We start from the raw sequence: 18,550 nt of genomic DNA, 5'->3' as shown, positions 1-18,550 counted from the left end.
CTGCTTGTTCAAGGAAGAAATCATGAACTAGATAAAATGAAACTAAGTGGAGAACACAGTGAGAGAAACATAGCAATAAACTCAATCTTATAACTGATTGTCAGTCTTCGTTATACGTATCTCTTTCAAATGTTAACCTTGAAGGATGGCTACATATTGATGAATGAAGATACCTCATATCTGCCTGTGCTGTCCATGAAGAAACATTTTTCTTTTCTTAATCTGTGATGATTCTGTTCTATATCCAGACTTTCACCGAAGTCTGTGAAAGGTATCAGGGTCTTTAGGTTACAGCTTAGCTGTTTTTCTAAATGATTCTCTGTGTGTTTTTTCATTTTGGAAAGTCTCTTATGCATACTGTGCTTGAGATATTACATCCCTTCTTTCCTGTGGAGAAGTGGTGACTTTCTATCATTCCAGGAATGAAGACTTTATTTTTCCCTAATTGAAGTAGTCAGTCTATCTTCCACATTATAATTCATCTGGCTGCTTCTTGACCTTCCTGACCAGCCATGAGAGTATCTTCCAGACAAAACAGAATGTTTTTGAATGAACATTCTGTTATTCAGTTTCCTTTAGATTAAGAAGTTTCCTTGGTAATCATAGATAGTTTATCACTTCTAGGAGCTAAAAATTGTAATGAAAGATGCAGAAAATTTTTATAAAGGTTTATTTATAGAAGACCTTCCCCTTGTCATTTAGTATTAAATGGGCTGATTCTTTCCTTTCTTCAAAACATATTTATAGTTCAGAAATATGTTATAGTTGTTTTCTTAGTTGTAGTGATCATGATAGTGTTTTGTTATCACTGTGGTGTGGTTGTACTGTAAGTAATAGAAATCATAGGCTATTGAGTTGATTCCCTCTCCATTGCTACACATGTGAAGTTTATCTTTTCTTATGGTATTTTGGCTGCTTTTCTTAATGGTTAGTTAATGGGCAGAAATGGTACTCTTAAGTGAGAATTTTGGTTTGTAAGTTCATTTAATCTTCCAACAAATATTTATTGAGTGCCTACCTCATGCAAGGTATCATGCATGGTACAGTACAAAAAGATGTGTCAGATACTCTTCTGCTGTGGGGGTTTCAACTGTAGGAGGGGTGATTGGCACAAATGTCTGATTCTTTAGAGGAGGGTAAGAGAGAACTTGCGTCTAAGGGTATTACGGGTAGTGCATGGTGGAACCGACACTGGCTCTCGTGTTGAGGTATAGAGAGGACAGTTACAGAGTTACAGACATAGTGGGAAACTAATAGTTGAAATGGGGGTAATAATATGAGGCAAAGAGAAAAGTGGGAAAACTTGGGACATGTTTGCAGCATCACGAGCATTCTAGATGAGCTGAGCAGAACCAGTATGAGGAGAAATGTGAGGTAAGGCCGGGTAGGAAGCTGGGCTGTGCCTGGACAGCCTCCCCATGTTTTGAACGGGGGAAGATATATTCAGTGATGACTTTTAGAGGTAAGAGTCTAGAGGTGGGGCTTAAGAAGAGCTAGGAAGTTGCTGGATGAGGATGGTGTCACTAGAAATGGGGGTGGGAGTGAGGAATGAAACAGGATGCCAGGTGGGGCTGATTCCTCTATGCACTGATGTGGTCACTAGAGAAGAGGGAAACCCAGGGCTGCAGTGCCCAGGGGACCAGAAGGTCAATAGAACCAGTACTAGAAACCGACATTCAAGGAGGAACTTTGGGAGTGGGGTTGGAGAAATATGTTCCCTTTTGGAAACATTTTACTGGCATTACTTGAAGGACATTCAAGGGAAGCAGGCTGTAAGGTAGCTTCAAATATGCTGTGAGTTTTGAGAGAGATCTAGGGTACAGAGGTGTATATTCAGCTCTTGAGGTCTGAAAGATGCCAAGTAGTAACTGGAGAAAGATGGGTAGACGACTGAAGATTGAATCTTGGAAACATGCTGATAGTGAGAGGGCGGGATGAGGACGAGTAGGGCTGATGAGAGAAGTGGAGGAGGCAGAGGGTGGGACTGTGCCATGGCGGTCAAGAAATTAGGTCAGTGCAAGGAAGAGGGGATGAGGCTAGGAGAATGAGCACCAGGAAAAGTCACCGGCCTTGCCAGTTAGGCCAGCGAGGATTTGTGACATTTTAAAGGAATATTTTAGTGACGTGACAGAAGAACTTGGCCAGTGTGCAGGGGGTTTAGAAGTTGAGCGGTTATAAGGGAAATGCAAATTGAATGCATTTTTTTTTCCAGAAATTTTTATATAGAGGGACAAGAGAGAATATGATAGATAAAGCTTGTAGCATCATGTGTGGGTTGCCAGGCCTCTCTTCAGAATCCTTGATTCTTTAGGTCTACAGTGGGGTCTTAGAACTTGCATTTTTAGGATGTGTCCAGATGATGCTGTCCCTGGTCTGGGAACCTCACTTTGAGAACCCTTGTTCTAGTGTTTCAGGTTTCTTGGTTTATGCATATAGAATATGTTCCTTAAATGCTTTCTTCTTAGACCTTTGCCTTTAATGTATAGGTTTTTGAGTTTGATGTAAAATAATCCTATTACTTACTAGTTAATGACTTAATGAGCTTTTAAAGCCCAAAACTATGTCTGCAGTCAGGAGTTACAAGAATGGAAAGAGAATTTGATATATGTTTATATCAAAGTTCTTGATATTCAGAAACCTCCTTTTCTGAATAGTACATAGTCTGAGATAATAAATACTTCTCAAGTACTTAGTATGAACAGCTTCTCTTAGAATGCCCTTCGAAATCCCTTGTTCCGTACCACTGTTTATGCTGTGATCTGTGGACAGGCTTAGTCATGGCCAGAGCGGGCATGGGGAAGGGGCTTGGGATGATGGCGCCGTGGGATTGCAGACTGCTCACCTGTCAGGTTGCTGGCAGCATGCTGCTGTGTTCCCTCACCTCTCCAGGGCTCTCCACGGTGGGTTGCAGTTGTTTGTTTGTTTTTTCTAGTAGCTTGTTAGGGAAGGAATTAGGATGAAAAAATACATATTTTGTTTCTTACAGTTAATTTCTCTATATTAATCAGCTTTGTAGAATTTATTGTGTTCATAGATATATTTAGACAAAAAAAGTTACTTCTGACAGTGTAATGTTTGCCATAAGATTAAATTTCTTGTTATTTGGTTTGGTGTCCTTTTAAAAAAAGGTTCTAATATTAGCACATATTTGCATTTAATTTTGAATCCGTGACTTCTAGACTGGGTATTGTTTGTGTTGGCTTCTGTTTGTACGGAATAAAGTCTCCTATCACTCTCACTTCCAGTTAATTTGATGTGGGCTAGGGTATGCTAAAAGTAAGGAAAATAAAATAATAGGAAGTTGGTCTGGTTTCCTGTAGGAAACCAATGAAGATGAAATTGGTTCTTGGAAGAAACCCACAGCAGTCTGGGAAATACTGACTGAAGACATTTTTCTGAATCATAAACAGAAAAATTATGACTCATGAAGTAGGTCATTGAAAGGCTGGTTTGATCTTATGTGGGAGAAAGTGAGAGATGACTGAAATGTACTAGTTATTAAAAGAAGTTAAACCTAGCATGATGACATCATCCAAGTAGGAACAAATTATCCAATGCGTAGTCCTGCCCATTTGATGGAGAAAATGTTTTAGGAAACTGCTTTTTTGTTGTGGTTGTGTGGTTGGTTGGTTTGTGTGTTTTTTGCTGTGTAAGTAATAGTGTTTCTTAATTGTTTAACTTTAATTGCTGTCCTGATTTTCGATTTGTCCCCCATGTCTTGCAGCTTCTTTAATAATCTTAGTGTCATTTTCAAAGTAGTGGTATTGGTGAGATCTTTCTACAGTGAACCTAGTGCAGTATTTCTTTCCTTTGCCTCACAATGCCATGTTGGAATTGCCTTGATTTTTCTCAAAGAAACAACAGTTATTCCATCGTGGAACGTGTCTTTAGTGGAGACAGAAAGTTACTTAGTCTGTTTTTTAGTTTTGAAAAGGATTTTCAAATTCTTTGTCAGTGTTACAAACCATGAGTATGTCTTTCTTTCACTTTCTCTTACTCAGATTGAATAACTCCATACATTCTACTCCTTTTCTAACCCTTTAAATATCTGTATTACTTTCCTTTTCAAGGCTCTGTGTAGGTTATTTGTTTAATTTTGTTTCAGGACTGCTAGGAGGCATGAGTGCCTGGGAGGTACACTGGGGCATGACCATCTGGCAGAAGCTGAGATTTCCTCCCATAGTTGTGCGGGACAAGTTAGCAGATTCTGACTGTGGAAGCCCCAAGGGGTTGAGTCTAAACACTCCTCCACATGAGACTTCAAGCTTGGGATGCCAGCCAGGAAGCAGAGTTGATGGTGAGTCAAGGGGCCAGTGCATTAGTGACCTGGCACCAAGTTAGAATCGAGGAGGGATGAGACAGAAAAGCTAGTTAAAGGAATGGAGGTGGGAATAAAAATAGTCATGGGAATTAAATCTGTGGCCCCTGGGAAAGGGCCCAAGAAACTGAATTACCTAAGCTAAAGAACTGTCATCTCCAGTGACATTTTCCTGGTGGTTCTGAGAGTCGAAATTCATACCTTAATAGCTGACCCCCATATTCGTCCCCAGGAAGCCTGAACCTCTTGGGGCTGTTCTAATTGAGGGAAGGGGGTGGGTGAACAAATATATTGGGAGAATTGCATTATGGGGGGGAAGGGCGGTTGGTGAAAGGTGGGAGTCTATAGTTGAACATCTGGTTAGTGCCTGACTAACCCAATTACAGAACAAAACAAAATTGCAACAGCGTGGCCCTTTACCATGTAATTACAGTAAGAATAGGGGGTAGCCTATTAAAAACCCAGAGCAAACAGCAGAGAGGGACTGTTCTTCTGTGTTCTTGCTCATTCATTTATTTATTTTGGACCCTGGGGAGCCTGACGGGGAGCTGTGAGTAGAGCAGGAAAGTAAGGAGTAGGCAGGGAGCATAGCTATTGCTGTTAGAAGGAAAGAGAAGCTGTTAAACATCCTTAAATGTGGGTGAGGGCCTGGCCTGTGGCCCATACAATTGCATGTTAGCATTCAGTAAGTTAACACGTGTGAATACAGCCATCGGCCCTTTACCAGGCCCTGTGCCCAGAGGATGCAGCGGGGAGACGTTATGACCACTACTGGAATAGGCGACTGTCATGGGGCAGAAGAGAGGAATGTTCTCACAAGAAACTATGGTCCAGACAAGGTTATCAAATCAGGGGTGCACATCACAGTTCCTGGGACACACTCTAAAACTTCATATCCAGGTCCACACCAGACCTTGGGTCTTGGACTTTTCTGTGGCTTAAAATCCTGGTCATGCCACATGCTCACTACACGAACCTAAGAGGGCACTTAGCCTTTTTATGCTTCTGTTTTTCTCATCCATGCAGCAAGCACCTGCCTTAGGCTGTATTTCCTTAAGTTGTGATTCTACCTGTGGGCCTATGTATGTGGACTTGACTGTAACTCTTTTTCCCTAGATATCTACTTGTCTCATTCCCTTTAACTACACTCGAACTTAAGCATCAGCTTCTCAGTGAGGCCCCCTGACCATCCTATCTCCAATAATACCTCTCCTGGGATTGGACCCTCACCACCCCAAGTCCTGATGAAGGAGGCAAGCAGTGAATGCAGTGGGCACGGGGGAAAGGAAATGCGCATTGGCCGCTATGTGTCCTTGACTTCAGTCCCAGTGTGCTGCCTGCTCACAGTTCAGTCCAACCTGAGGCAAATTATCTAGAGAAATGGATGTGCTCAGGTTACATGGTCAACATATCCGTCTTTGCTGTTTCTGCCTGGGACGGAGGCCTGTCATTTGCCTTAGCTGCTGTTTGAAATGATTGCAAGAATGTCTTCCTCATTCAAATAACTGTATTTCCTGCCACCAAAATGTTAACTTGTTATGATGTGTTCTAAAGGAAAAAGTGATGTTTTGGATCCTTTGTTTTTTAATAAATGGGCTCTAGAATTCTAAAGTGGCAGAGATTTTGGCACAGAGCCAGCTCAAGCACTTATTTCACAGGTGCCCACCTGGACTTGCAGTTGATAAGCAGCCACACGCTACCTAGTCTCCAACCCCAGAGATGATGCCACTCAGTCTTCCTGTCACACTACGAAGCTAAGAATACCGAGGTGGGCAGTATCGTTGAACTGTGAGGGGAAGATACCACAGGACTCTGATGCTTTATATCCGACCCCTTGTCATTCCCACTGTTTACTACAGTGAAATGAAGTTTTGGTGCAGTAGGTTTGAGTTTAAAACATTGTTCTTTCCTTGCTGGAGGGAACTGGTTTTAATTAATACCATATGAAAGAGTATTTGAATAGCTAGAAGATCCCCAAATTCAACAATGCCAGGTGCAATGTTAGCACATCAGTGATACTAACATAAAATTAATATACACGGAAAACAGAAATTCACAGTACTAACTCATCAGGAATGATAGTCATCTTTTTGGTTAGAGTAGTACAATTTAATTCAATATATATCTATACCATGGTGGTTTGTAAGTTAGTTTCCCTAAAAGCTATGGGAGGCAAATAATATTTGCTACAGTTTCTTAATGAAGACATTGTTAGAATGAGCAGCTTGTTCCTATTCATACAATTATTTTTAAATGAAATTGTCAAGTCAGTTATATAAGTATAATGTGAATTAACCATTTTCTAAGATTTAAAAATAAATATTTCTGCTTTAGCACTGAAAATACATTTTTGTCCATGTATTAGTATACACAAACTGTAACTTCATATTGGGTCTCTGAAGATAACTTATTTTGCTTAGTAGATTTATGAATCGATATAGCTTATTATGATGTTATATGAGTTTTAAAACTCATTGTTATCTTCATATGTAATTTTTAGATGTGCTCAGAGAAACATAAATCACTCTAGTTTGTTAGCAAGTTATGAATGTTCAAATAATAAAGATTCCTTATGAGCAGAATGCTTTACTTGTTAAAGAGCAGTGAGTACAACTTTGAAAGCCTGAGGATTAATAAGGTATGTTTGCATTTAGACCTAATATCCCTGCATACTATAGTGCATTTTGTGTCTAGAAGAATTAGCTCTCTTACAGGTAAAGTGAGTAGGTGCTTGGAGCAAAGGCTGGATGCTTTTAATCTCTGTGGATAGGTGGTGTGGATGGAACAAACCTCTATGGTCAAGTAATGTTATGGTTTTGTTTGTTTTTGTTCTACAAGCTCCCATTTCTTTCTAATCAGTCCTGTTGTCCCTTTACCTGTGTGGACACAGCCCCCGTAATACTTAATACAGTTCGTAACCACTTTTGTTTGTTACAGGGCAAAATTGCAATACAAAACCTTTTTCATTTTATAATTTCATGTTTAGGTTTATAATGAATAAATGCCACGATTGTAAATATGACTAGTTTATTCCCATGGTTCTTAGGAAGAAGTTGAGCATTTTCGACTTTGTATTCGTCAGGGTAGGCAGGAGTGTACGCTGTTGGTGGGTGCCTGTGTGTCATCTGGCTCAAAGTCTTCTTGGAAGCCTGTTGTAGATTTGAGTAATTGAATTCAAATCTAAAACCACTTAAAAAGTCCTTTATAGTCCATTAAGAATTTATATGCGAGAGAACACTCTATGAAAGTTCTCCTCTCCCTGTTCAAACAGATTGTTCTGTTTTATTAGAGCTAGGTGGTATTGTAATTTTGATAACAGCTAATAATGTTTGGAATTTTGCTCATAATTAATTAGTGGACCACACAAAGCTATGCTTGTTGGGTTTTTCACCCTTAATGTGTTTATAAATAGTGGCTTGTTTACTAAATAAAATCCAAAGTAGCATTATTTTAGTATTGCAACATTATTTTATATATATTAAGCTAAAATTAATACAAATAGCTAAATGTACATATTTACCATAATATTAATTTCTAGATGCTATTTATAAAAATGGTGAGTGAAGAGTAAGTTAGTAAATATATTGTGAGTAAAACTTTTCCTTTTTTTTTTTTTTTTTTTTTTTTTTTGAGACAGAGTCTCGCTCTGTCGCCCAGGCTGGAGTGCAGTGCCAGTGTTGGCTCACTGCAACCTTTGTCTCCTGAGTTCAAGCAATTCTCCTGCCTCAGCCTCCCGAGTAGCTGGGATTACAGGCGCCCACCACCATGCCAGGCTAATTTTTGTATTTTTAGTAGAGACAGGGTTTCACCATGTTGGCCAGGCTGGTCTCGATCTCCTGACCTCAGGTGATCCGCCTGCCTTGGCCTCCCAAAGTGCTGGGATTACAGCTGTGAGCCACCGCGCCCGGCCAGGATTCTTAATCAGATTACAGCATGTAATTTACATAAATTAAGGTGAAGACATAAATGATACTTTAATACCAAAATGTATCTCCTCCACCCCCAAACTTTGTATGTATATTTAAAAAAATTAAACTTAATACCTCTTTTAAAATACATAGTGAAGCTTGATATTAAATATGATTTCTACTTTATCCTTACATATAGGTGGAGTTTATAAAATTTGCTTTGTTAAAGTTGGATCCTTAAAGTTGGTACGGTAAAATAAAATTAAATCTTTTCTAGTTCAAAAAATGTAACGCGTAAGAATTTTTTCTGCTACTTTCTACTGTAAATCGTTAATTGGATACCTTACCAGTGCCAACAAGAAATAAATCATATGAAAATGGTTTTCATGTATCAGATTTCTGTTTTTTGAAAAATGTCTAACATCGAAGATGAGTGATTAGTAGGTATCATTTTTACTTTTTAAAAAATGACATAATATGTTCATAGTTTGGAAATGTTAATTTAAAATGTAATCCACAACTAATTTAAATTTGCTTTATTTGTAAGAAACTATGCATCAAGCCTTGGTTTGGTATGTTAAAACTCTGTTAAGTTTATCATTAAGAGACTAATTCTTTAGAAAATATTGCACCCTGAAAGATGAGCTCAGCTTGTGTATGGTTCTAGTGTTGAGAATTGAAATGAAATGTTTGCCAGAGAAGAGGAATATTGTGTTGATAGCAATTATGCAGTTATTCTAAATGGGAGTTGATAGAGAAGAGGCAGTAGTTTCGAACTTCTTATGTTGTTTGGCATATCAGGGTAAAAAAACCTTTTCCTGAGTTTTCTTTCTACTCCCATGCCATATGTTTCATTGGTGCCAGGTTTTTTTTTTTTTTTAATATATAACAGTAAAGTCTTTTAGAAATTCGTGGTATTGACAAAATAAACCTTTTAGGACATTCTTCAAGACTGTCAACCCATATTATTAGTACTGATGGTAAATAACCAGTCTTTACCGTGACTGCATGGATTAATTGTTAAATGGTGTAGGGGACAGGGTTTTTTGTTTGTTTTAACATTCCCATATGGCTCCACACTAGAGTGCCTTTCTATTTGTTTGTTTGACACTAACGTATCTTAGGACAATTCAGAGCCAGTATGGTCAGTCCTAAAGGGGAGGCTGAGAGGCTGATAGATTTCTCCATCTTCCCTAGAGAAGAAGTATTTGAATATTTGACAGAGGTTAGTTGATTATTATGTCACAATATTTGAGTTATTGGTTGTTTACATAATGTGTGTAAATAACTTTTTTATCTGTTTGCTTTGCATTTGCTTTATATTAAATATTATGAAAGTGTTTTGGTTTAGTGATCATTTCCCTCTATCACTTGGCAAGATATTTAGATTGCAATTTAGCAAAAATTAATTTATCTTATTGGAATTGTTTACTTAAGTGACTTAAAATTTCAACTTTTCTTTTTCAAGCATAAATTCATCAAATTTGCCAAATTAAAATTTATCTACAGCAATAATGGAAAAAATCTATTGGTTATGTTCAATAATATTATGTTAAATAATGTACCTTCAGTCATTTTTCAGTTTTATAAATTTGCTTCACAGAGAAAGAAGTGGAAATTCCCGATAAGCTTTACATTTGAGTAGGGAAGCAAATTATTCCTAAAGCTTCATTCTTCATCCCTCTGGATTAGAGACATGATTGTTTTTGAAACAGAGGAAGTCTCTGGTGTGTTTAAGAATGTTGTGCTCTTTTATACACATAGATGGCAGCAAAGAATTAGACAAAGGAAGTGAACCTTGCAGTTACAATGAAAGATGAGTGACAGTACAAACTGACTCCATCAGCATAGCTGCCTGTGTCTCATACTTAAACATAAAATAAGAAAGAAAGCTACTATTGATCACACAAGAATATAGGAGAACGAAGAAGGCTCTGAGAAGCTGTAATACACTGAATTTCTGGACAAATCCCAGGTGGGAAAGCTTAATCTTTTAAGGTATGTCATCCACTCCTGTAAGATGATTGAAATCAGCTAAGATAATATGCATGTCAAAATAAAGAGACAGTGAAGGGCTGAGGGGCAGTAGGGCAAGAGGGAAGTAAAAGAGAAACCGCGCATACGTTGCAGTGGCAAGCAATAGCCTGCTGCCTGCGGGCACTGTGGAGTTTGGCCTGCATGTCTCCTTTTTAGTTAAGCAAGTTACAAAGAGGAAATGTCAGTCCACGAATCAGGCAAACATTCCATGGGAACGTTTGCTCAAATGTCAGCATTTTAGAAAATAGAACTGTAGTCTATTACGGTTCAGTCCTCATGCTGGGTTTGCTGTTAAGTGCACAAGTACAAATATATTGCTTAAGAATGCATTTGCTATTAACAAGTCATTTTATGTCTTAATTAGCATTCCTAAATAATGACATAATCACTATAAAAGATGACAGTCATCATTATAATTAATATTTAATATGTGTGTGCTTCCGAGGACCTTTCTGTGGCTTCTCACAAATTTCCAAGGTAATTTTCAAGTTTTAGAATTGCATTTGCTGAGATCACAGTCATGAGGCTCTGATGAAGTAGAATCACGTTTAGTAGAAGCTGAGATTCGGAAGTGAGTCGTAGAAAAGCAATTTGTAACATGTCCTTAACAATCCCATCACCTCAGTATCTTACTAATTATAAACGAAATAAGGGCTTCTTAATGCCCCTAGAGTAATGCTAACATTGTTTAGGAAAACATTTCTCCTACCCTCCATTTATTTCTGGTCTATTCTCAGGAATTTTAGTACCATAGACTAATCTCTGGGTCACAAAATTTATTCTAAAGGTGTGTATAACAACGTGCTTAAAAGCAGTATCTGGCAAGTCTCTCTTGTGACAGCAACGTATTTCTCACATAATTATTTTCTTAGTAAATTTGATATCTTAACAACCCCTTCCCTCATTTCTGAGTTCAAAAAATAACACTTAATGTAATTTATTTCTCATACTTAATAAAAGCTTACTTGAGAGTATATTGCCATTCACCCTCTAGCTGCTTCCACCAAATGAGGTTAGAAGGGAATGCGGTTTGCAAGGGTATAAGGTGGTTTCCAGCATCGTTTGCTGTGTACTGTATTGGGCCTCAATGTTGTTTTAATGAAGCATTAAACATATTCTGGCTGCTGCTTGTTACTTATTAATGATTAATTGGTTATACTCTGTCATATCAGTGGAAAAAGAAGATATGTATGTAGTTTTTCTGTTTTAAGCAGTCTACTGTGTTAACTTCAGTTTGTATGCACAGATATTATCTGTGTTACCCTAATATTTTTAGTAGTGTAGGTGGTTTGAAAACAAGAACAAAGAAAATTCTGATGTCTAAACACATAATCCCACAATTTTGTGAATTTTTAATTTAATTAATCAAATGGAATTTTATAAGTTGAACTTTCATTATCATATATTTCTTAAAACCCAGAGTGTAAGATGATTGAATTAGTCACAATTACATAAACATTTCTTTATAGGTCATTTTTGAGATAGCAAATGGGTTTTAGATTAAAAGGTTGTTTAAAAACAGTTTTTAATCAGAATATAATATGTTTTGCAGGTGACTGCATACTTTTTCTTTTACACTTTTAGCCCCTCTTTGGCAGTCATTAGATTTAGACTGTGACTTTCTTAATGGAATAACATCGTGCAGATTATTTATGTGACCTTTTCACTGCCACGGTTTTCATTAAAAAGACAGTATTGCAACACCATTTCCTTCAATTGCTTGGTTTCAAAAGAATCGTGTCTCAAGCAGGCAAATCTAAGTGATTTGTGTTGCTTACTAACTGAAGAATATTGTTTTAAAAATTTTTTTAAAAACCAGTATATTAATTTTCTTCATATTAGCACTAGAACATTTATTTTCCTTGACAATATTTTATAAATATTTTGCATGAATAATTAAATGTTGGATAATTAATAACATTTTTTCAATTTGCTTATAATTTTTAAATGGGCTTTTAAAAATGATACACTATAGTTTTTGATGCCCTTTTTAAACTCTAAAAACAGATTTTGTATGAATTACAGGGGACTTCAATGTTTTATTGGCATTTTATAACCAATTTTAATTTATGATGGCTTTACATTTGTTTAGGTGACTACATCTTACAAAATCTTAGATATCTGAAAAATTTCCAGTATAGTATAATAATAGCTTAAGTAATACTTGCCTTGTTTGTCTTTCTTACTTACTTTAACTTTCACATAGTTAATTAAGTAGCATTCCTGTTGATTAATAAACTAGAGCACAGACTGTTGTTTGAGGTTAAAATACCAAAGTTTTGTGCTTATGATACTTAGATTTTCCTTTATGTCCAAATTGTCCTTTCTTTTATCTGATGTAAAATATTTAAACATATATAGATACTTTTAAAATTATTTAAATTGATAGATGATTGCATGTAATCACGAAGTATATTTTCTCATGTGGCCATTGTTTTTCAATGAAGTGTTAATGGTTAGTGGAAAAATTTGTGTAATATAACTACCCTAAAGTTCAATTTTGGCACTAAATTTAATTGCCTTTTTTTCCCCACAGGTTGTGTCTTTATTTTAGATAAACACATAAGTTCATAAATGTATTGCTTATAGTTCGTCTTTCTTGAGGAATGGTTTCAGATAGATTTGATATACTTTCTCTCATTTTGTGGGAGATTCTTTTCTCTTTCTGTCAGTTTCTAACTGGGGATTCCACTTATCAGGTTGAACCATCTTATATGATGATGATTCTTGGTGGTGCAACTTTGTTGGCACAGGATCCAGAGACTAATCCATAAAGCAGTTACTGGATTTCCAATGTGTGAAATATTAGTTTGTCCCTTTTTCTTGTGTTTTTTCTTCTGAAAAGCTTTACTGAAATTTCATTTTTTATTTTCTCTCATTTTTTTTGTTTTTTGTTTTTTTAGTGTTTTTTTTTTTTTTTTTTTTTTTTTTACCATACTACTTATGAAAGAATTTCATAAGAACTTCCCCAAGTTCTATCACTTGGGAAAAGATGTATTTCATACAGTCAAGGTGGCAAACTTGTTCCTAAGTTAGTTTTTTAAAGCTTATTATCAGCCATATTTTAACCTGGTTAAACCCTTATCTGGTCAGAGATTTTTAGTTCCTAGCTAGTAAAAAAGTGTTTTTTATAATGTAACATAAATTACATACTAAATTAGTACTTTCAGTAAAAACTTTTCAGTAAAATTTTGACACTTAAATACTCACTTTTTTAAAAAAAGAAATCTCAGTAATGTCAGGTCATAGGCACATGAAATGTTTAATACAAAAATTGCAATATCTTTCATAATAACATAGAAGTTAACAGAGTTTTGACTAATCTTACTCATTTTCTTGCATTCTTACAGAAAATACTAGTACAATTGTAACCTTTAGTGAAATTAGTTCTTTGTAAGCATTACATTTCTATGTGTAAAACAACTATAAAAAGAGTGCCAAGATTTAATGCGTGCCTTCACTTTTCGGGGACGTTTTATTTTCCCCACTGTAAGTAATCTTAATTCCAGATGTTAGCACATGACATTTTGTGTAGTGCCCCTATCACATGTTTGAGTTTTTTTCACATTAGCTCTATGATCTGATGCTATGTGTACTATCTTGACTCGTCAGTGATATAGATTTTGTTGCTGTCGTGTAGTTTTTATTAATAGTCTACCGTTTGTATTCATCAAACTTAAAGGCATATGTTTGTTGCCACATATAAAATGTTTTACGGAATAATCTGTAGTTTATTTACATTGTATTGTGACTTTAGACCTTTCTAGTAGAGCTTTATGAAATAAAATGGTTGGTTGCATATAGAGGTATCTTATTGAAACATCAGTGTAATGATAAAAATATTAATTGTTGTAATGTATAGGACATTAGAAGAACACAGATGTGGCCACCTTTTGAAAACTTAGAAGTTATTTACCTCATAGGAATTTGTAATAAATCCAAAAGATAACTATAGGGTTGACACATGAAATGACAATTTCACTATATTGGCAATTTATTTACATTTCTTTAACCCAATTTTAATTGTAATTCTGTGATTTAAGCCTCATTGATTTATATTTTTGATTGGTATATTGAAATATAAAACCTTCTAAATTCTAACTAGCACAGGGTACTTTTTCTTTGTGATGAGAAATTAAAGGAATTAATCTTGTCAGAATTTTTATAATCACGTAAAACAAACTTGTGAGGAAGACACATAATCTCTCTGGGCCTCAGTTTTCCCATCTGTAAAATAGCATGTGAGGCTTTGGGAAATAGGAAAGAGTTATGTTGTATGTTCTCCAAGATCTCCTACAACCCCAAAATTTCATGATTGTCCAATTTGTTTTTGAAGTGGTATTGTGCTTATCAATATAAATTACATATCCTGTCTAATGAAAACATCAGTGTTAATAAAACCTAAGGATGAAAAGCTCAGTTTCATTTAAAAATCATACTTTTTGGGAAGAAACAATTGTCAGATATTAGCATATAATGGTTTTTCTCAAGAAATATTTAAAATCTTTATATAAAGTTATCTTACGCCTTTTTAAAAACTTAATGCAGAATAGTGGAGATTCTGGGATGGAAAAGGCACTATATTTTCTTTTGTCAGAAAGTATAAATTAAAGTTGAATGCTGTATAAGCCTTTGGTCATACTGTTAGTATGGGAATATCTTATCTAGAGAAAATTAGTATGTGAATATTTTCTATAAAATAGAAATCTGAATGAATAAGTTGATTTGCTGAGTTTTCTTACAGGTAAATAAATATACATGAATTTCCATGAAATGATTCTGAGGCATGTAAATAAATTTAGGTGCCAGCGTTAATTTTCTACATTTAGCTTTGGTATTTATTATAATTTACAGACAATTGTAGTAGAACCTGTTGTGCCCCAAAATTGCTCACCAGGGAAAAATACAAACAAACCTATTTCATGCTGTAACTATATTGACTATATAGGATGTGATTATGAAAACTAAGCTTCTTAATACTGTAGCTTTCACTCAAGTACAACTTTCCAGAAATTTCTATTTAACGAATTGATGCTTTTTTTTGTGGGGAAGGGGAAGTAGCTCTTTGGAGAAGTAAAGTTTAAAACACATATTTGATTTGTATAATAATAGATCATTATTGGCCGCTGTAGTAAATGTATGCTAAATGAGAGTTTATAATGTAAAAATAGTGGTTAAATGTAGATGACTTAGAGAACAAAAAGTAAACGTTTTAAAAATGTATCTTTAAGAGACAGTATTGTAGTATCCCAAGCACAGCACAAATTCCACCTGTAGCAGAAAAAAATAGTTAAAAGTTTTAATTTTCAAAGCGTTTTTTTTGTGAATTTTTTACTTGAATAAGGGATTTCTCTTGATTTGTAGAGTTTCTAAAAGTCAAAGAAAAATACTTATATAATAATAAAACCTTTCCTCTTAACTGTCATTGTATTTAAACCATGGATTCCCAAGTAAAAGATTCCAGGATTTATAACTAGCATAGATTGAATTATTTTAAAGCCATCCAGATTCCATTTTCAATTTAGTGGCATTTCATACAGTCAAGGTGGCAAACTTGTTCCTAAGTTAGTTTTTTAAAGCTTATTATCAGCCATATTTTAACCCCAATCAAGACATTCCTAAGAGATTTACTCCGAGCTTTTATAAGTTTCTTTATATGTCTTGTGGAAATTTTCAGCTCAGTGCAGGGTTTGTTTTAAGTGTTTCTCAACTAAGCATATAAAAATTAGACTTTTTCAACCTTTTATGAAATTACCATAAGGATTTAAGATTTTGTTTCTAAATAAAGTTATAAGCTACATACAAATTCTTAGATTGGTGTTTATCCTTGTTAATCTATAATAGCTAAAAATATTTCAAGTAGATTACTTTCTTTGTTACTAAATTTTCCTTATTTGAAGAGTAATTATAAAAATAATTTATGTGGCTGGGCGCGGTGGCTTACGCCTGTAATCCCAGCACTTTGGGAAGCTGAGGCAGGTGGATTGACTGAGGTGAGGAGTTTGAGACCTGCCTGGCCAACATGATGAAACACCATCTCTACTAAAATATAAAAATTAGCCGGGTGTGGTGGTGGGTACCTGTATTCCCAGCTACCGGGAGGCTGAGGCAGGAGAATCACCTGAACCTGGGAGATGGAGGTTGCAGTGAGCTGAGATCGTGCCACTGCACACCAGCTTGGGCAACAAAGAGATTTCGTCTCAAAAAAAAAAAAAAAAAAAAAAAAATGTGTAATTTTCTTATTGTCCCAGTTTAGTTTTTTTTTTTTCTTAAAACTAACATAAGGGAGTATTGAAACAGCTTTATACTTTGTTTTCACATGCTTTGGTAGTTTGAAAGGTTTTCTGTTTTTTGTTTTGTTTTTTATAGTCATGGTACTAAATTTAGAAAGTACCTGCAAATAAATTCTATTTAATGGTAACCATTTATTTATTTGACATGTTTCTTTTGCTTGTCACTATCCTAACCATGTAGACTGGTAATTGCCTTTCTAGGAGAAGATCCTAGTCTTTTCTACAGTCAACAGCTAGGTTTTAGGGCAGAACTGGAGCCTAGAGTAAAGGCTCACTTTCTTAACTCTTCACTTGGAGCTAAATCTCTTCTTCCCACGGCCTCTCCCTTGCTTTGTCAAAGTATGACATGGATGGATTGCTTGGAATTCTTTCAAAGCCTTTCCTGTGTAATAATGATGGCAAAGATTTCAGGCATTTGTCAGGGGCCACTAGCACGTGTTGTGACAGCAGTTTAAGGGGGAAAACAGTGGATTTATTACGAATAAAATATTAAAACTCTTATATTTAAGGCCAGGCATAATTTACATTCAGTTTCACCCCTCATCGTTTTAGCTGTCCATTTTTTACTTAAGCTACACCCTCTTTTCCCAGAAGCCTTCATCCTCCTTTTTGCCACCCCCGCACCACCATCTCCTTCCCTAGATAGGTGATAATGCTCAGTCGCCGAGGGGCTTTGACTAGAACCATCTGTTCTGCTCTCTCTCAAGAACAACAGACAAGGCATTATTCTGTGGGGGCTTGTGTATACAATTATCTACAATAATAAAATATAAAACTACAGAGTTTTCAGATTCCAAAAATTCAGTGATCTGTAACAGCTTCCTTTGGGTTTCTGGGTGTTCTTGTAATTCATTTTTTCATTTATTACCTGGAATTTGCAAACTTTTTTTTTCTTTTCAAATATATTTTCTTTATATGTTTGTACAGCATGATATCATTAAAATGATACCTGTTGAACTCACATTGTCTGTTAGTATACATACATATTATATATCTGTCTTTAGTGACTATATAAAAAAGACAACTATTCTTTGAGTCTTAAATATATGGGCATTTTTATATATAAAATTTGCAATCACTAACAATTAGTCTCTAGATGTGTCTGTGTACACATACATATAATATACATGCACACAACTAAAATATAAAGTCGATGTGGGCTTTTTGTGTCATGTGTTCATTGTGACTTGTTTGGCATTTTAGTGAGATAACTGTACTTGGAGCTTTTATCCATCTGTTTGAATGGAGAACCTCCCTTTTTGGCATAGGTCAAATAGGTTTTCACTGACCCCAAGCTAGTGAGAATTGTTTCTTTCTATTTGCTTTTGATTAGTTCTAGAATTACTGAGTAATATGTGGACTTCACAGCTAAAGAACCTATTTAAATGTTTTTTAGAACTAACTATGCCGATTGAATTGCGTTTGACCTACTGACAGCTGTTACTTAGCTTGTCATTTTCCTTAAAATGGCAAATCATTAATGTAGTCCTTTCCACTACATTAGTTAACATTAAGTGTCTTATTTCTGAAATAGACACGGTGAATGTTTCCCTGACTAGGCTGTGCTTAAACAGTGTTCAAGTTTGTAAATGTGTTGTTTTCTGAAACAAAAACAAATTCTAGTAATAAAATCAAAACAAATTAAATATATATATGTTTTTACTTGGAAATCATAAAATATAGTTTATTTCTCTGTACAGGTCCCTGCTTTAAGACACTGGATGTATGAAAACTTTAAAAAGCGAATTACATGAATATTTACTTCTTTCATTTCACGCCTCTTTTTCATAAACTTTGTTTCACATCATTAAAATTAAGATCTACCCTTTTACTCTGCAAACTGGAGGAGAGTTACATTATGTCATAGCTGTACCTCTGATTAATAATGGGGTTGAACTCACTTTATAGATTTAGATATTCTGGTGTTTCTTTCTGTCAAATGCCTCTTCCTATCCATTGTCCATTCAGTTTTTATTGCTAATTTGTAGGAATTC

The 18,550-nt window shown here is 35.4% G+C and overlaps 1 protein-coding gene across 3 annotated transcripts in view; it reads left to right on the top strand.

The window, feature by feature from the left end:
* GMDS (GDP-mannose 4,6-dehydratase) overlaps positions 1-18,550 on the top strand; it is a 682,863-nt gene that overhangs the window by 137,727 nt on the left and 526,586 nt on the right. The gene's annotated exons all lie outside the window — the stretch shown is intronic.

This window comes from Nomascus leucogenys, chromosome 8 (assembly GCF_006542625.1).
Source record: "Nomascus leucogenys isolate Asia chromosome 8, Asia_NLE_v1, whole genome shotgun sequence".
NCBI lineage: Eukaryota > Metazoa > Chordata > Mammalia > Primates > Hylobatidae > Nomascus > Nomascus leucogenys.
Note: the sequence above shows the minus strand (reverse complement) of the source record. Positions and strands in the feature narration are given on the sequence as shown.